At 39.5% G+C, this 18,303-nt stretch overlaps 1 protein-coding gene across 2 annotated transcripts in view; it reads left to right on the top strand.

Annotated features, from left to right (window-relative positions):
- ATP2B2 (ATPase plasma membrane Ca2+ transporting 2) overlaps positions 1 to 18,303 on the top strand; it is a 429,063-nt gene that overhangs the window by 136,063 nt on the left and 274,697 nt on the right. For both annotated transcript variants that reach the window (XM_063348415.1, XM_063348414.1), the window contains one exon: positions 12,132 to 12,236. The gene's annotated coding sequence lies outside the window, so the exon portion shown is untranslated. The remainder of the gene's footprint in view (positions 1 to 12,131; positions 12,237 to 18,303) is intronic.

Genomic DNA, 18,303 nt, shown 5'->3' with positions numbered 1-18,303 from the left:
CAAAAAAAATTATGAATATATATAAAAGGGCTTTTCCTTTCTTCCCAGTACTGTAAGGGAGGTTGATGGGGGAAAGTACAGATGAAGGATACAATTAGATGGCAAGATGCTTTATGTTGCCTAAAGCACATGTAAGATTTACTCATTAAAAAGTAGTCAATTTAATTATATTTATAGAAAGCTACGCATGGGAGAGATAATTAATCCATACAGTGGCCAAAAGGAATTCCTGTGTCCATAATCTCGAGAGGTAATTGGTTTCCTAAATGATCATAGTGAGTTACTATTTTATTTTGTAACTTTCTCTTACTGACAAGGCTCTGCATCCGGAGGCCTGCAGGCTAAAAACCCCATTTTCTGTGATTGTTTTTCTCCTTTGTTCCTTTCCTTCTTCCTGCCCCCTTCTGCTTACCGAAGCGCAGCTCCCGTCCTAGCCAGGTAGTCTGGCCAAAATAGCTCCTGCCATCTGGAACAGTCGCTGGGAGCCTCTCGGTGACTTCCTCTCATTGGAAATGTCAGCTTGAATCTTTTCTCCCTTAATTTTCTTTTCATTTGGTTATTCATTATTCAACAAGGTGACTGTGGTGTTTGATTGTGTTGATGTACAGTATGCATGAAAAATGCTATGCAGAAGAGAGAGCTCGATGTTCTTCTTCCTCTGTCTTCCCCATTATCCTAATCCACATCAGGGTCTGGTTGCTACTGATATGTCATCTCCGCTATGAGAATTATCTAACGTGATGCATTGCAATTACATTTAGATTCAAGATGAGTGCGGAGCTGTCTAAATTTTCTTTTAAAAAATGCAAAGAAAATAAAATTCGGACAAGCCATTATTTTTCAATTAAGATCAGTTTTTTCGTACCATTCCCAACATATTTTTGCATTTTCAGGTGTTTGGTGAATTGCTGAATTTTCTGATAAGCAAAAGAAGCATTGCTTTTTTCCATAAAGGTTATTCCTGTCATTGTGCAATTAGATGGGAAAGTCGATTTTGTTCTGGTTTTAAATCAGCTACACTTGTATTTGTAGGGTTGTTTAAAATCATGCTCTAGGACCTTGATAATGAAAAATCAGGAGCGTATTAAAAAAAAATTCTTGTGTTAAATTAGTTTAACAATGATTTTAAGACACTCTTCTGAATAACAGTATGAATGTTTTAAGATGTTATTCTAGTGAGTATTAGGGTTAGTACAGAGGCCGACTGATGGTTCTCGGTGGTCGGAGCTGACATTACGAGCCATTAGCAGCACACTTGGCGAAGCAGAAGGAGCGGTGAAGTCAGTAAGCTTTTCCACACAGCTCTGCCAACAAAACTCAGTCCTTGGTTGCTTGTGGGCAGCAGTGACCCAGAGCACTAGAATGTTTCATTGCTTTAGTGGACTGAAAAGCAAAGCGTTTTTACTAGACCTATTTTCTTGAAGCAGTTGCGTAATCTTTAAGTTAGAAATCAATAATGCATAATACGTACTTCAGAAATTCTCATTTTGTAGAAAAATGGGGAGTAGCATGTGATCATCTAATGTTCCTTTTGGATATTTGTCCTGGTTTTTTTAGGTATCTACACTTGGATGGCGTTCACCCAGTACACACAGTGCCTTGGACTGTAGCTACAGCTGTCTGTCATTTAAGAAGAATTTGTAGAGTGTAATGCATATCTATCATTTACAAAGAGCTATTTCTGTTGCTAGTTTTCACTCCTATGTGAAATCAATCTTTGCTGGGTCAAAACTTTGATATCAGTATGGATTTAGGGGCAATAAAAGATGATGGGATGAGGTTGCTAGCAAACAGAAAATTTTGGTTTCCAGGGCTACCATTGGTCTTGAGATGTTCATGCCAAGGAAGGGGGTGTTCCAGAGATGGCTTCAGTTCAGGTTTGTCTGGTAGCCCAGTGGCTGCTTTGTGCCTGTGTGCCTTCACCAGAAAAGGCTTTATTCACAGCCTTCCTATATTTTTTCCCCGGGTGTATATCCAGGAAATGCAGGTCTGACAACTCGCAGTCAAAACTTTGTAAAAGAAATGGGGTTGCTTAAAGAATTAGGACTGGGACCTCGAAGTGCTTTTGGAATTGCCTGCGAGAGACTCGCTGTACACCCGCTGTGTAACAGCCATGGAAACCTTCGCAAAAGCAGGTACTCACAGTTTGTGCCAGCTTGAGCTGGTGCATCGTCTTCACCCTGTACTTCAGTGCACTGAAGCGATAACCACAGTAATGGCGATGCCCAGAAAGCTGCCCAAGTAGTTGCCATTTCCCAGGAAGCTGGAAGGGAAAGAGGGAGGGGGAAACGACCAACGGTTCGTGACTGGTGTTGCCATAGCAAGTGGATGGTCCATGTGCCAGCTTGAAATGAACTTCATCTGTTGGTGAGGTTTGGGCATCTTCATGTCTGCTCCCTGCGAATACAGGTACTGCTGTGCACAGCACTTGCCTGTGTCTTGCCTTGGGGAATTGAGAAACCCCGTACTGGTGCTTTTAATGCCTGAAGTGGGGGGGGGGGAGGCGGCGCAGCAGGAGCTGGGTGGAGCTGGGCTGTCGTTTTTCAGACTTTGTAAAGCGGTTGCCGACATGACAATCTTTAACACTACCGTTGCGAAAACAGTAAAGGCCAAGAGATGTGCTTTGCCTAATTCTGCACGAGTGGCTGCGTTTGGGGTATCATAGCTATGAACTACAGTGGTCACCAAACAAACCTTTTGGTTTTAGGGGCAGTGTTTGGATGTTTCTGTTTTTAATCTTTTCCTCCTGGAACAAGGTCAAGAGGTTTATTTTTTCATTTGCTCCAGTATTAGATTTCTTTGCCCCACTTATAGCAAACCCTTGAGGACTAAAGCAGATAATGAAATCCTGCAGGATATGGAAGCTGCTTTTTTAATTTTAGGTGCTGATTTTAAAGGAAGAGACATTTGGGCAGGTATTATTACTTGTATAGGGACTCTTCCAAGAGCTAGAAATCTGGAACAGTCTTTGTGTTTCAGAAGCAAATAAAATTTGCCTTTCTCTCCTGTGAGCCAGGTTGAATTAATTGGAAAGAAATGAACCTGTTATTCCTAACTGATTCGTTTTGGCTTAGGAAGGCTGTTTTGAAGATTGATAATTCTGAGTGGGGAATACGATGGCATTTTACATGAAATATCTAAATTATTATTGGTGATTACAATATCCAAGTCAAGCTGATGAGCTTTGTTATTTTCAAATCAGAAAGCAAACAGCAAACATTTAATGTTATAAATAAGTATTAATACTAAAAAGAATATTTTTTTTTTTACTGCTATAGGACTGCAATTGGCAGCACACCCTTATCTCGGAAGGCTGCTGTAACGATGGTGCTGCAGAAAAGTGCTGCCCCTCCCCAACATAGTGCTACATATGTTGATCGGTCGTGGTATTTTTTGAAGTTTTTTGAGATTATATAAGTATAGCTTCTGAATGACTTTCCCCATTTGCTTCCCGGTGTAGCAGGTTGTTATGTTAGTTTCCTATTTTTGCTTTGGATCTCTGAAAATAAGGAAAAATATTGTTGTAACCATATTTACTGGTGCTAAAAGCCAGTGCTGAGGGTACTTGTCTTCCTTCCACCATTGAACATTTGCTGGGAGGGTTCATGCATCTGCTTTTCCTCAAGTGTTTTCTCTCTTTTCTTTAAATACGCAGGATCCTCGCTTGACAAAAGACCGGTGTCACTCTAACCTGAAGAGCGTAGGTGTGCCATTGTGCTTTCTCTGATTCCCAGCTACTTGTCTATTGAGCCATTGTCTCCCTTTCCCACCTGCTCTTTCCTTGATTGCCATAAATTCCAGAATTACGCTGGTACAAGGTACGGTTAGCAACCCAGGGCAGGTCGTTGAACAGCAGCACGTGCACATAGTTCTGACCTTTACCTGTCTCTGCAAGGAACTGCCTTTCAAGTCCTGGGGGCTTCTAAGATGTCTTCCCCCAAGTGACTGCGCCTTTGAAGTGCCGTACTTGAGGGCAGCTGAGGACTCAGGAGCCATAAGCTGTGGCCAGTCGCAGAGGCAAGAGGCGACTGCTCTTGTCTGGTGTTCATGGTTTTGTTCCTCTGTGGGTCATTTGTTTGTGCATGTATTTCCTATTAATATTCTTGCATTAAACTCCTGCAGCATTTATAGCATTGTCACGTATCAGTTCCACTTCAGTCACACTAAGGATGAAGGCTAATCCAGGTTCCAAAAGCAAGTAAATGCCAAGAAAAAAATTGACATTCACAGCATAATTCTTCATTCAATTGTTTATTTCATCTAGGAATGAAGTTGAATTAAAAATTGTTTAAAAATGCTGTTGCAGCTGGCTACTCAAATAGCATTTTGGTAATATTGACACCGCCATAGCTGATCCAACAATGCCATTTGGACATGTGGCCCCTGCTACATGATGGGCTTCTTTAAATCACTTAAAATTGCAAGTTTGCTTAAAGAATTTAAGATTAGTGAAAACTGTGTGTAACTTATTTTGCTGTGATAATGCAGATACTTCTGAGAAGAAGGTACTGACTAAGGGCAATCCTGCCCAGCGACCACTACTACTACGCGATTAACAATTTCTGCACCTGTAAGCTGGTGACCTTCTGATTCTTACCTCTAATGGCAGTTGGAATTTTTGGAGCGGTGTTTTTTTTTATCCTCTGTTAAGTTTGTTGTGCAAGTGCAGGTGGTCACATCTGTACGTGATGGACTAGGAAAAAGGCCAAGGTACTCCCTTATAACTGCAGGTGATACATTAAGTGAAGGCCAGCAAGTGACCCTCCGACTTATCGCGGAAGGTTTAATAACTTTGTACAACGCAGCAAATCATTAATCTGTCTTGCACATCCTTGTATGAGGTGGAGGCTGGATCCCAGCCTCCCTGCGCTTAAGTTCGGCTTTTGGAGTACATGAGGAGCTCAGAAACAAAGCTTGGGGTTTTTATCTTTACTTTTTTTTTTTTTTTCCCTTCCGTCTCTTAAATATATTAAGGGAGTTTTCCTCCAGGATTTTCCTTCTATTATTTCCATTTATATTTGAATTCCATTTAAATTTTTACAGTGCCTAAATCAAACCGGTCCTATTATAAACTTACAGTCAGTTTGGTAAAAAAACAACTTAATAGTATTATATAAACATGTTTGTTGCAAGAAAATTTGTTTTGAGTGAAACCATATGCACATGTTAATGGGAAATATTTGTCACACTTCTGCTTTTCTGCCATTTTTTTGTATTTGTTTCCATACTTATTAATAGCATCCTTCTGAAACTTCTCTGATGAGAGAATATACAGCATATTTTTTAATGCCATACTGGAGTACAATTTTAAATGCTTTGGATGTGATTCCAAACAGAGATGAAGGAGAGTGAAATAATATGTAGTCCCTGATTGAGTATATAGCTGTAATTACACTTAGGGACTTTGCTGATGTGATGTAAACCACTAGAGCAAAGCTCCATCAGTAGCTAAGTTATCATTCTCTATTTTCTATAAGTCAATCCATAGGGACTCTTCCCTGTGAAGCGTCTTCTGAGGAACTTCATCCATATCAATCTATTTTTTACTTCACGTCCTGTTCTTTGGAGAGGTTCCTGTACTTGTTTGGGCTGCTTCCCACCTTTTTCCTACAGTAAAACAGTTGTATCAGAAGGGTAATACTCTTTGGGTGGTTAAAATTGTGAAGTCTGACAGGTTTGAAGAAATCTTCATTACTTCCCAACACGACACTGTGTTTTGTTTATCCGGTAAGTCATCTCTCCGTAGAGGATGTGCTTGGTGAGCAATGCTCACTGCTGCTTGGTGTCTCACACCTCGATCTTCTTGGAAATTTAGCGTGGATGATTGTTTAGCTGTCAGCATTGGCTGTCCACTTGATTTAAAAAATACTGTTTTACCATCAAGAGATTGCCATCCAACTAACAGGCAATGGTAGTTGCTGTGTGAGGGTACATATATGACACCATCTTCTGCTCTGTGTGGTTGTGCCGTAGGATTTTGCATGGTGAAATGTAAGGGATGCTGTCCCAGGTAAGGTCAACTATCCACAGTCATCCCAAATCCTCACTTCTGCATGGAAGCGGTTACTCGGAGATGCTCCATTTGAGCCGATTGTGTTTCATACGTGCACTGTGCCATGGGTACCTGCGTTGAAATTCACCTGACGCTTTAATGTCCAGTTACAGAGTCTTGAGAGGTCTTTTCACGCTTCCTCATGGTTAGTCCTCATCATTTTCGCATGAACGACTTGGCTTTGCCGTGTTGCCACCCGCTGCCTTTCCTGGGTGATGTGCGGGTACAGCTCCCTGCAGAGCGCGGCTGGGACCTGCTGCAGGCGGGGGAACCCAGCACTCGCTCCCGCTCTGCTTCCCCTCTTTTAACCACGTTTTTCCTGAAAGCAAAGGCCTTCTGTATTATCCCTTAGTGGCTTAATTTTCACATGACTCTCTTCAAGGAAGGCATTTTCGAAAGCCTACAAATATCTCTTGGATTTTAATATATCCAAATACGTGGAGCCGGCTGACTCTCCCTCATGCACGTGCCCGCAGCAGATTTGTGAAGCATGACTTCCCTCTGCGTAAAAGGAGGACGGACTTTCCTCCCTAATAAAAGGTGTTTGTGTGTTTAGTTCTAGCTTTTAATAATTACTACTTATTTTCCTGACAAAGGTGCCAGGATTACTAGCCTGTATTACTCAGATATCCACTATCATCTTAAAACAAAATGAAACTGAACCACCCCCCCGCTGTGCTGCTCCGCTCTGTCTGCACTGGAAGACTCTTTCCCTTGGCCTATTACTTGGCAGTTGCTGCTTGTGTACAGCAGCTTCTCGTAGACCAGGCTTGCTGGTTGCATGTTACATGCAAACCTATTTTTATAAAATCATTACCGATGCCCAAAATGTGGCTGCAAGCTTTAAAATATTTTTAGTTTTGCTGGTTTTTAATCTTTTGGATTTTATGCTCTTTAATACCTAACAGATTTTAATTTTTTTTTTCCAAATCCTCCTCCTCCTCTTTTATTTCTTTTTCATCCTTCTTTTACATGCGACACTCCCTGCTCTTTTACTTTTTTAACCAAGTTTCTGCCCAGATGGAGAGTTTCATATGTTCTTAACTGTCAGATTATGTAGTACAGGATTTTTATCAGCAAGGTCAGTCCATGGGAAATTCTGTTATTCATAATGAAGGATAGGTGGCACTCTTGTTATTTTTGTTTGGTTTCCTGAAATAAATCAGGTGTATATGCTCTCTCCGTAAGATTTCTTTTTATAGAGTAAGTGCTTTAGAAAGTGTTCTTGAACACTGAAGAGTATTTTATTTTTATTTTTTTTAAAACATGAGTACATACTTAAATTGTCTGAGTCTGGGACTGGTCCGCAGTATTCTCTAGGAAGAGAAAATACGTTGTTGTGAAGGCCGCAAGAATAAGTGCTCAGGCATATGACATTGGCTCATTTTACATATATAATTTTTTGGTTTATATATTTTCTTACTTTTCACTAGGCAAAGAAGAAAGCTGACAAATCCTTTAATGTTGTTTTAACGGCAGTTATTAATACCTTTATACTTAGTTCTTTCTTGCTGGTTTTGTGGTCAAAGTCTAGAGTTAAGCTGGTCTGGTGGTCATAGTGCTATTGGATGAAAGGGAATGGCACGTTAGCAAGTGCTGAAGAGCCTTTAGTTCTTAATCCGGGGTGGTAAATACTTGTTCCCCTAATTCCATACATTGATTGTGAAATTGTATAGATTTGTGAGTTTAAGAATTTTCTCTTGTAATCTAAAAATTCTGAAACGTGGAAAAATACCTGCTGGTAGAGGTATGACGTGTTCAATGTTTTCTGTAACTTTAAAGGAAAATGTGTTTCAACTCTACTGAATGATTTTTTCCTTCTCTTACTGAGCATCCAGCTCCGAGACGGTTACATGGAGGTATTTTAACCTTGATGCTTGATTACTTCAAATCAAATAAATTTCATTATTACTGTTGGACCTGACAGTTTCATATGGCTGAGGTAAAGTGATTTGGTGACCTCAGTCTGATTTCTCTTGATCCATTTGTTAATCAATTGATTCTATTATTGCTCTTCCCAGAAGAGCCGCCCCACGGTTGAAAGGAAAAGGGATGAGCGGGGTTGGAATGAGCAGAGATTAGAAAAGTTTCCATTCTGCCTGTGTCCAAGAATATCAGTCTCTTCCACATGAGTATCTAAATACCTCAATATTTTGTGACACATTCTTGACATGTAAATCTTTCTGTGATGGGGCATTGGGCAAGCGCAGATGGGCCTGTCCAGTGCCACAGACTCTTCTCAGGGGATTTCTCAGTGGAAGCCTTCTAAGGAGAGCCACTTCTAAGTACTGAATGCCCTGTAAGGCTGCTTTTGCCATGCAGTTCAACTAGAAAATTAAATAGCTAATGTGGAAGGAAACGTGAATAATAAAGGAGGAGCTCCTTATAGACAAAAGAATACATTTGTGTGATTTTCATCTAACATGTAGTGATAGGTGTTAACTACCTAATTACAGCATTATGTGCATTGTGTTCACTTACATATTTCTTCGGTGCTTTAATTTTAGTTGAGTCCAGCAGCCTAAACTGTGGTTGAGTCCATGCCTTGCTAGTATGCTATGAATGTAGTTGAAAGAATATCCCTTCTTGAAAGAGTTTCCAATCTAATTTAGATTTTAGTTATCTTCACTTTAAAATATTTAGTTGGTATATATTCACTGTGGAAACACTGCTTGATTTTAATTTTGGTGGTGATTGAAATCTGGAATTAAAAATTGATTGAACAAGCTATTGTGTTTTAATGGGTGAAAAAACATTTTATAACTTGGCAGTTTATTTTACAGTTTGTATTTTTAGTGCCCTCCCATGTAGTACAGGATCATGTATTACTCATCCCTCCCTTAGTCTCCTGCAAAGTAGTGGGGTTTGTTGTTTTTTGTTTGTTTTTTTTTTTAATAACAATACCCTGAAGCATTTGAATTGAAGAGTCCCAAAGAAAAATCTAGTTGGGGGCAGGAAGTTTTCTTGATGACTTGGATAACATTTAATTTTGCTTTCTAATGCCAAATCAGCTTTCAAGCTATTAGATGCCATTAAGGCAAAGAATTTTTTGTGTTTTGTGTAATAATACAAGTCACAAATGGTAGTAGCTATTGAAGTTAACAATTTTTGCCCAACTGTGGGAGTACTAGCATCTTTGAGAGATTCCAATTTTGGTTCTTATTTATGCTTGACATTTAATGTGCTTGACATTCTGATTATTTTACACCTACCTAATTTCTTCTAGCTCAAGGGATAATGACAATATTTTAAACAGTTGCGAAGTGTAACCGTATGTTATTAAGCAGGTGCCACACTACAAATAGAAAGAAAAAGCCCCTAAACTATTTCTAGAATAATTGTTTTTGTTGCGTACCTCAGGGTCAGCTGGAGTTGTTCAGCTGTGCAACTTGGTTATCTGTTTTGCTGCCAGGAAGATAAAGCCTTACTAATATTTTATGTCCTTTTATTTACCTATGTATGTTTCTGTGTATATAAATGTATATAATATACATAATGCTGGACTGTGTGCTTACATTGATCCTTTGGGGTCCGGGGGTGAGGCATTACAGCGATAGATTTCTGAGCAGTTCCTGAGGGCTTATGTTTTTCCTAAAGTTTGAATGACAATGTAAAAGAATGTATTCTATATAAAATTTAGTCCATTAAGCCGAGCTCTTGTATCTGTAGCCCACACTTACTGCTGGTATGGCAGATCTTAGAAGCAGCTGTCTTGGTTTATAGATAATTGGGGTGTAACATGAGAAATTAAAATATCATGGGGAAAAAATTGATTGTAAGTATCCTTTGTGTAAAATCTTTTCTGTCCCTTTGCAAAATAGTTTTATTAGCCCACTAGTCATATTCCAATGTAAATATGTGGTTCCCTGCAGTCACATAAGATTTTAGGCTCTTTCAAAAAGGGTAAAATGGGCATCAGAAAGAGGAAGCAGAAGGAAACTGACAGGAAGACCGTGCTCTTTAGGAAGTACAGCTGGTGCTCCCAAATTCGCCTTCTTTCATCTACTGGAAGTTTTGTGTTGCATTTAACTATTGTAATTGTGAGTAAATTGACTACATGAAGAGTGATGAAGAAATGTTAAAGTACTTTATTTTACAGACCCATGCAGGAACATTTTAAGTACTTTCAAGTCCTCTCAAAACCGTTGTTGTGTCCCAGCAAGGGGTCCTGGAAACAGCCCTGACTGAACCCATTATAGGAATGCTGGGGTTTATATCTTTATTTTGCAATCTTGCCACCTGGTGGTATGCTCTGGCAATAAAAATTTGGTTAGAAACCTGTTCTAAGAGTCATATTTACTTTGATAGGCAAGATCTTAAGACTGGATTATAAGTATGTTCTTGGTTTTTAGCATGCGAGTTCAGCGTGTCCTTCCTTCGTTGTGTCAGTTGTCCCGTGTTGGGTGCAGTATAAGGTTGTGCGTGTCTTTGCATTAAATAGATCTGTTTTCCGCTCCACTCTGATTTTTACAGACATGAGGGAAGAGAAATATTGTGTTGTCCTGGAACGCTGAGTTGTGGCATGATAATCTTCAAAATAAATTTGAGACATGGTTTAAAAAAGAATGGTGTCCATGTCCTGAAATTCTCAGATAAAATTATGCAAACTGAATTTACCCAAGTTATGGTCAGAACACTTAAGGGATGTTGTTCTCTCTAAAACCAGTACTACACATCCAAGCAATATGGAACTTAAAATGTACTTGGATAGTTTAAACTTTCATTTGGGCATAAGGTGGAGACTGATTAAAGCCAATGACGTGCAAGACCTGGCAACTTTAAAACTTAGTGGCAGGAGCACCGGGGAAGCTCGCTCAATTCTCTTAATCCGAGATGAAGCAGATGTGGTCTGACTGGTGTCTTTGTGGGGAACCCTCATTTATAATGAAAGATGTTTTCACATAGTGTTCAAAAGGCATTCAACAATCCAGTTTTTTGAAAGCTGAAGCCAAACATGATTTTCTGAGGGGTATGATGAACCGATTGTTAACCAGAACTTTTAAGTCAGAAGTGGAGGTTTTCTCTCCCAAGAAGATCGCCTCTGGCTGTGCCATATGCTCTTGTTTGACACAAGAGTAACTGAGTAAAATTCTGCGAAAATTTGTCAAAATTTGTCAAAATCTGTCAAAAATGGCATCGTACTGGAGCACGATGGTTCCCTTTTAATACAAAGACATGCAAATTTTATTTCTTTTTATCAGTCTTTGTAGTATAGCGTTGATGTGTTTGCACATGGAACAGTTGCATCCAGCAGGACCTCCCTTCCCTGCAGAACTGCTGCCTGGGATTTCAGTACCCCTTCCTGAGTGTCTATTATGAAACAAGTTAAAATGTCATTTATTTATGATGACACCGTTCTGCTGACCTTAAGACCTTCCAGGCTCTCCCATACGACCACATAAGGCACAAACAAAACATTGTTCTGCATTTTTTTCTCCCGCCCTCTCTGAATGGAGGCAGAGCAGCAGATACCAAAGTCAACACAATGAGCACTGTCCATTTGCTTTGCTGTCCGCCTTCTCATTGGCATCTGTTCCTTGGCCTCGGTCTTCCCTGTCCCTCTTTCATCCCTTTGGCCTCCCCCTCCCAGTTAATGTTCAGTATTTGTCCTTTTAGTACAAAATATTAATAACGTGAGTAGCTGTTCTGGGGCAGCTACACAGCTTGAAGTGCTGAAGGTTTATACTCATCTTCTTCAGGGTGACAGCTATTTTTAAAGACGATGGGAATTACAACTGGTTGAAAGTCTCCAAAGGACTGTGTGCATTAAACCCACCATTTATTTACATATATGAGAGGGCAGAGGGCTACAGCACTGGTAAATGGACAAGAGAGAGAGTCTGTTGGGACTGAGACTCATAGCTCTGAGCTATTAATATAGATCTTTGGTCACAGAGTTGGAAGTTTTTAATAGCGTTATTTTACTACAAAATGTCTGTAACTACTTGTGACAATGGATGTTTGCTCTTGGATCTGTTTCTCCTGTGGGGTATCCTTTCGATCAATCCTCGTTTGTTCTGTTAATTTCCTTAATTCTCTGGGGTTTGTCAAGTCTAATTATCTCTTTTCTTTCTTCCAGTTTTGAAATCAAGATTGATTAATCAACACGAAAAGACCCAGCTGCTTATGTGACTTGGAACCCTGTTTATGAAACACTCGTTCATTTTTGCAAGACGCCAGCACGGTATGTTGTTTCTTCTTTTTCTCCCCCAATTAATAATCAACTCTTGTAACTTAATAGAAATCCTAGAAAACAGAAAATTCCTGAGGAGTTCAACTGTTATTGATAAATCAGATCTTGATTTTTGGCTTGGTGGCACCAGCCAAGGAAGCAGAAGCGCTCTATTCGCTTCACCATACTACTAATCAGAGAGTGCTTCCACATAACAACGCTACTTACAGTTTCACATCATTTAAGGAGAGTGAGAGCTTCCCTTAGTTTGAAAGATGCATCTGCTTTCCCCTTACGTTGTGTTGCATCAAGTGTGGGATTAGTGTGTGTGACAAACGTGTGTTTCAGACGGCATTGACAATGGCTGGTGGCAGGGCCAGTGCTGAGACCCAGGGCAGGGGCTGTAAGCTCGGGGCGGGAGGGGGTTGCGCTGCCGCTTGGTGACACCTGCACAAACAGGTGCCTCTGGCAGAACTCAGGATTGTACTTGTTTTGGACAGTATTTTTTCACAATTATAGGTTTGTTCTTTATAAGATATACCCTCAATATTAATTGCAAAATCAAATTGCACAGGTAAGGTATCAGCCTTATAGTCTGTAACCCAAGCATGGGAATGCATAAACAAAAGTTCCATTAGTAACATTATACGAGTTAACTTTTTTTTTTTGATATCATGAGCTACGTTGTATAAGCTAAAACTTAAAAAAAATTAAAGTATTAGATAGAGGTGAAGTGCTGATACGTCTGCCGTCATGCTGTATGTGGTATGAATCTTACCTTTTCCTTTTCCAGCTCCGTGAAAATGTTCTGCCTTACCAGTGATGAGACTTTTTCGTTTCTGTAATTAGGTGGTGGTTTGGGTTTTTTTTAATTGTTAAATTTTGGAAACACCAAATTTGCATGATGTTCCACTTAGACTAGCGGGGATCCAAGCAGGTCTCTCAGGTACAGCACCAGGTTATTTCAAGCATTTCTTCAGTTGTAACTGCACTGGAAGTCAGGCAGCTTGGATTGGCTGAACTCTATAACCGTGTTGAAATGAAGTTGCCTGACTTGTTCTAAACGTATAAAAATTCCGTTATTTTTTAAGTAAAAAGAAAAAGCTTCCATTTATTCTGGATTTTCTGTGGAATACGAAGTGGATCTAGTGATTTTTAAGTGGTGATACAATAAATATACAATCTGTATTTTCATTTGTTGCCTCTCTTGTTACTGAAGGTTCATTAACCAAGAAAGGAAAATGAGATATAATATTGAAACTATTATAGAAAAAGGGCCAATAGCACTCACTACCTACTAAATTGGGTCTTGAGATATAATAGAATCAATAAAGAAAAATTAGTATTTACTCTAAAATAGAGTTTTGTACAGTGAAGTATAAAACAACTTTTTAATTTTATGATTACAAGGAGATGTCTGAGCAAATTTGCTTTATGACAGCAGTAAATACATTCCCAGTGTGGTAATGAGATTGGTTAGCGCGGTATTAGGGAAGAAAAGGAATCACACTTGCATTTTTTTTGACAGGTAAATATAGGAAACAGAAAGATAACAAGAGTACCCTGTCGTTTTGGGTGTCTTTTTCTGTTCCTAGAACACTTCCTCTGCTAGGATGTGTGCAGAAGTAAGCAGACTTAAAGCTTGGTATGAAAACCACAAAGAAATAAGTAACAACGGCACAAATAAAAAGGCTTTGCAAGTTTTCTATGAGTAGTTAAGGAAGCTTTCCATAGCATATAGTTTTAAGTTCTGTATAGCTGCTATGAATAAGACTATACAAGCTAGTTTTAGATTATTTATTTGCTTTTATACTCTATGTTAAAAAACTGAAAGTAACTGTTATATTTTGAAGTTTATAAAAAACATACAAAAATGGCAGTTGCACAACTTTAATGTGTTCAAAATATTATGCAGTGTTTATTGGGATAGAAATTATTCAACGATTTGCTCTCTTTTGTCACTAATAATTTCCAGATTAGTTTCCACTGGGGTGATAAGTGTACCTGTAGCTCTCACCGACATGTAAATGTTTGATGGGCTCTTTTAACTAGAACTAATCTAACATATCAAAATGTTCTACTTGTGGCTCTATTGGTTTTGGTGTAGAGAAGAATGAAAACATGGCCATAACGACTGTGTTGGCAACTGTAACATCAAGGTAGTGCTGTGTGTTAAGCATTATTTCTTACTGACATCAGTCTTTGCGGTAGTTTGGCACTTTGCTTTCGTGAAGGTTTTAATGGGTGCTGTAAGCTGTGCAGACCAAATATCATGCTTCTCTTTCGAAATAGTTGAGATTCAAGCTTCCTTTTTTTTTTTTCAAAAACTCTTAAAACAAGTAGTCTATAATCTATTTGTCAGACATTTAAATGTCTGTAAGACTGAAAAGCTGAGACAGACTTACTAGAGAGGGAACTTTCTTACTCATTCAGCTATTAAAAAGAAATAAAGCCTCCCCAAGGTTTTTGTACTTTTTTTTTGCAAAGAAATAAGAAGAGTTTGAAATAGCATAATTTTCTCTATTTCTTAATATACTACACAGTAGTTTTAATTTCTGCTGTGGAAGGCAAGCTGCCAGGCACAATCACACAATTTAGTATGCTTGTAAATATAAGATAAAAAAAAAAGTAAACCCCCCAAACAGACCTTCCTAAAGAAGACTCTGGCTTTAGCCTCTCAAATGCTGTTGTAGGAAGTTGTAATGTGCTGATGGTCTATACTGGGATGTCATTGCTGTTTAACTTGCCTCCCAGCTGGAACTGAGATTGCATTTCATAGAATCACAGAATGGTTGGGTTGGAAGGGGCCTTGAAGACCATCCAGTGCCACCCCCTGCCATGGGCAGGGACACCTCCCACCAGCCCAGGTTGCTCCAAGCCCCGTCCAACCTGGCCTTGAACCTCTCCAGGGATGGGGCAGCCACAGCTTCTCTGGGCAACCTGGGCCAGGGGCTCACCACCCTCACAGCAAAGAATTTCTTCCTGAGATCTAATACCCTTGAAAATGTCCCTCCCCGGCTTTCCTGTAGGCCCCCTTCAGGTACTGGAAGGCTGCCATAAGGTCTCCACGGAGCCTTCTCTTCTCCAGGCTGAACGCCCCCAACTCGGCCTGTCTTCATAGCAGAGGTGCTCCAGCCCTCTGATCATCTTCGTGTCCTCCTCTGGACCCTCGATAGGGTCGAGATACTTTGGGTTCTTATGTTATTTCTGTACTACTTAAAAATGAAACGTCAATTGCAGCTGAGGGTGAAGTAGCTGAAGAAATGGCTTCAGCACCAGCTGCAGCTACCCCTGCATTTCACTCTCTGGCCAGTAAGTGCAGGGCACTAGTGAAGCCACTGAAACTTTTGGCTTTCCAAATAGTTACGATGACCTTTGGCAAACTACGCTTTTGTAACTTCTTCCATCTGGATTGTACGAAAACAGCCGTAACAGCTAAGTGTGGGATTACTGGTCTTGCTTTGTTACAATTCTCAGCCCAGCTATGGTGGGCACAAATTATACATAAGCTCATCCCAAACCACGGCACATATGCCAACAAAATTTGTTCTATAGGTTTGATGTCAGAGACAGTCCCATCCATCTATTTCTGTGTTACTTTTCCTGGCATTGTCCCCTGTGGTTTGAAGGGAGAGAGGAATGTGTTCCATTTTCTTTCACTTGTTAGGTGTGAAAATGGTGTTACTCGTTCAGAAAGGTTGTGCAGAAGTAGAGCACATCTTGCCTACAATTACCTGTACAGTAATCTTTTTTTGCACACCTAAATTAAAAACATAAATATCTGTGAATATATCTGAACTCCTCCCCCCTTTGAAAATCAAACTTTCTTTAATTAAATAATCTTTTCCTACTATCTGAAGTTAGTGACATTTTAGAATCATACAATTACTACTTAATTTGAATTTTATGTTAGTTTAAGAGGTCAGTAATGGTAATATTGCAACATAACTGTATTCAGTGAGAGGGTAACAGTAGACAATATCTAGCTCTTGCCTAGGACTTCTAATAGATAAATCTTGACATTAATCTTGCCTTAGAAAAAGTGCGGATTGCTATTTCTATTTCATAGCTGATGGAAACTGTGGCCCTGAGAAGTTATCCATCACGTCTGTGCAAACCTGTTTCGTATATTCTGTTAACTAAACATCACAATATAATGACTCCCCTGAGCAATGTATTAAAGTACAATATGGAAACAAAAAAGCAAAAAAAGTTAATAGTTTTTTAATGGAATAAAGTTAAGGTTTTGTTGGTTTTGTTTGTTTTTTTTTTTTAAAGAGAAAAATTGAATGTATTCCTGCTAAATTCTGTGTGTTGTGTGTGCCGTTCCCATCATTCATTGGATTTGAATGTATTAAACATGAAGTCAATACATAATGGCAGTTTACTTTTTTTATTATTGACTGTTACCCTGGGGTTTAAAGATTCCTCATCTGTCTTGGTGTGAACTAACGGTTGAGAAGTCACCAAACCCATCACTGCACGTAGCTGGTTTTCCTTTCTCTGTACTGCGCGCGTGCCATTTTTGTGTGATAAAGGCTGCAGTGGGCCTTTGTGCTCCAGGGGGTTTTAAGAAACCGAGTAAGGTTAGGCAGAAGGAATAATCCGGTGGGACTTCAGTAAATGCTCCAGTGACTGGAGAAAGTGGGACCGGTAACTCAGTAGCTCTCATTACTGAATGTGAATATAAATGACAGCCTGGCCCTCATCTAGCGATTTGACGTCTGTGTGGCTGTGGGAGCGAGGCAGCGTAGTTCCTAGCATGTCAGGGAAATTAAAGTTTCCATGGAATTTTTTATAGATTAGGACGCAAATGAAAGGGGTTTTAAAATTTTTTTATAAATTGCGTTTTAATTCTGTATTGCTGATGTAATTATTTTGTTCTTCCTTATTACTTTTGATACACACTTTTCCATTTAAAAAATATTTTGAATATTATTAAATATTGAATATTTGAATATTATTAAAAAAATAAAAGCTTTATAGCAATAATTATAATTATTTTTTTGTAATTATTTTATAAGTTCTGTAGAGAATATATTTTATTTTTGCACGTTGGGGATGATTTTAATTTTGTCTTTCCTCTTTATATTTGGATTTGCTTCACTGTCACCAAAGTACTGCTTTGAGGGTTGGCATGTGACCAGACGGAAATGCGGGGCCTTTGCGTGGTGCGTTGCTGGGTGATCTCCCTGAGAAGCAGCATTTGGGCAGTCCCTCTGCGCTGGCTGCCTCTGTGCGGTGGAACAGGAGCTTCTACGGGTGCTGTTCAGCGTGTTCTCCTTCTCCGAGTAAAGACAACGTGCTCCGGAGAGTAGCTGCAAACGATGAACTTCTGTCCACTTTGGAACAATCCTTGACAATACCAATAAATTGCTTGCGATCGATTAACAGACACCCTCCGTAAACATGAAATTCATGTCTGCTATTTGTTGTTTTAGTTTTGGTTTTTTTCTCCGCAGACTCTTTTTTGGTAATCTTACTGGATTTTTACTGTCTCCTGTCTCTTCCTAGAGTTCTGGGAGCCCAGATAATGCTTTTCTGCAGGTTTCTCCTAATGCAAAGCATACAAATGCATATTTTCTTAATGTGACACCACTGAGGGCTGAGTAAGATTCAAATGCTAATATGTAGAAACTAAATCTCACAAAGGAGATGTGTTAACATTTGTCTTTATTCACTATATTTCAAAGGCTGGGTGCCAAATCTTGCTTGACACATACAGCATACTACATTTTACAAATTTATCCCTCTAAGGCAGAGAGAAGCATTTCCCTTTTGCATAGTGTAAGTCTTTGGATCCCGTGGAAAGTGAAGGTTTCCTTTCATAACCCCACCTTTGCCGATTTCTCCACTTTCTCCCCAGTTCCTGTGTTAAATTTTCTTTTTTCAGGGAGGAACTGTGAACTGAATATAACCAGCAGAGACTGGATTGTTGTTTTTTTTCCAGGTGATTTTGTTTCATGGCTTCGCTGGGTGCTGGAAAGTCTCCTCGGTTACTTTGCTGCTCCTATCCCCTCTTTGTCAATCTGCCCTGCAAGTGTCGCTTCTTGCTGAGATCAGGCTTAGCTCTTTTTAG

This window comes from Chroicocephalus ridibundus, chromosome 10 (genome assembly GCF_963924245.1).
Source record: "Chroicocephalus ridibundus chromosome 10, bChrRid1.1, whole genome shotgun sequence".
NCBI classification, from domain to species: domain Eukaryota; kingdom Metazoa; phylum Chordata; class Aves; order Charadriiformes; family Laridae; genus Chroicocephalus; species Chroicocephalus ridibundus.
The sequence above is the reverse complement of the archived record's forward strand: the minus strand, read 5'-3'. Positions and strand labels throughout refer to the sequence as shown.